Genomic DNA, 1496 nt, shown 5'->3' on the forward strand with positions numbered 1-1496 from the left:
AACAGAGTAAGACTCTGTCTCAAAAAACAAGCAAACAAACAAAAACAATCTAAATTTCTGATCATCACTAAGTTTTTAATTATGAAATTACTGGAGGAAATGCAGCATTGCCTTGGTTGAAAACGATTTGGAGAGCTGTACACATTCCCGATCCCTAAGTCCTTGATGCTGCACCCATCTTGAGGAGCAGTGCTCTCTCTGGACTGATGTTACTGAATCCAGCCCAGTTTCTACTTGATTTTTGTGGCATTAGCTTGGCAGCTAGTTTTTACCTTTACTATTTTTACCACATATTGGGAGATGACAAATCACTGGTTGCAAGGATAAGTGAGTGATTTTCAAGGCGTTATAGCTCTAAAAAACAATTGAGAAATCAGTTCCCTCATCACTTCCTTTATGCAATGAGAGAACACGACACGGACGAACAAATTGTTCTGTTATCCAACAAGATTATCAGGGTTATTAGTGAGATAATAAAAAAGTATATGTGGCTGCCAAAAGTCTCTAGACTAAGGACTAGAAGACCTGGTTTCTTATTCCTTCACTTTCTTGTCCTGCAATTCTGGCAAAGTTACTACACTGCTCTGAGCTTCAGGGTGTTTTCACTGTGAAAGAGTACGGTAAGAGTTCCTCCACATTCTTCCGATCTAGTGAGGAAGCCCAATGAGATAATGCATGGGAACGTGTTTTGGAAACTCAAAAGTGCTGCCCAAAATGTAAGGTAACACTATTTACAATAGACACTTCCAGAAAGTTTAGCCAACACCCCCACACATTGCATCTGCTTCTGACAACATTAATCAAAATCAGGCCAAAGGTGCAGGCAGGACAGAGGCCTGACTTACCAGAAAATAAATGTCTGGTCTATTCCACTTGTAGTGCCAGTTTACATTGTCTGGCGAGAGCCAGCGACCAGGGCCTCCAAGTAGGAGAAAGAAAGGGTATCAGTGGAGCTGATCGGGTATACAGTGGCACCTGGAAACCCAACCTCGCCAGGCTTCCCGTCTCCTGTGTGCGGCATGTTTGCAGTGCATTCCTTTGGAAGGTAAACACACGGAGTCCCGCAGCCCACCTGTGTCCACCTAGCCTGTAAGTGCTCCCTGAGGGTATCAAAGCACACGGGCTATCACTTGAAACAAAGCCACTGGGCAGCAAGTTTTCCCGTTAATAACCAGGAAGAAAGAGAGGACTTGGCAGCCATGACGGATCTGTAATAATTAAACTGACGTTGCTGTTTAGAAGCCTGGGGGTTGCCTGCAGCCTCCCAGGCTGCACTCCAAGGGCTCCAACTCTGCAGGCGGGCCGTGAAGGTCTCTAGATGCATATTAAGCAAAAAGTTTCTAAAGAGGATCGCATGGAACCCAACAATTGATTAAGACTCTCAATGGCCCTAATCCACCAAGAATTGAACTAAGAGCTTCCCAGCAAACGCAGCGCTTTAAATGGGACCTAGAGACAGCAAACACCGCCCGGGGCGGCGGGGAAGGCGACGGCGG

This window comes from Colobus angolensis, unplaced genomic scaffold (genome assembly GCF_000951035.1).
Source record: "Colobus angolensis palliatus isolate OR3802 unplaced genomic scaffold, Cang.pa_1.0 Scaffold419, whole genome shotgun sequence".
In the NCBI taxonomy this organism is placed as follows: Eukaryota; Metazoa; Chordata; class Mammalia; order Primates; family Cercopithecidae; genus Colobus; species Colobus angolensis.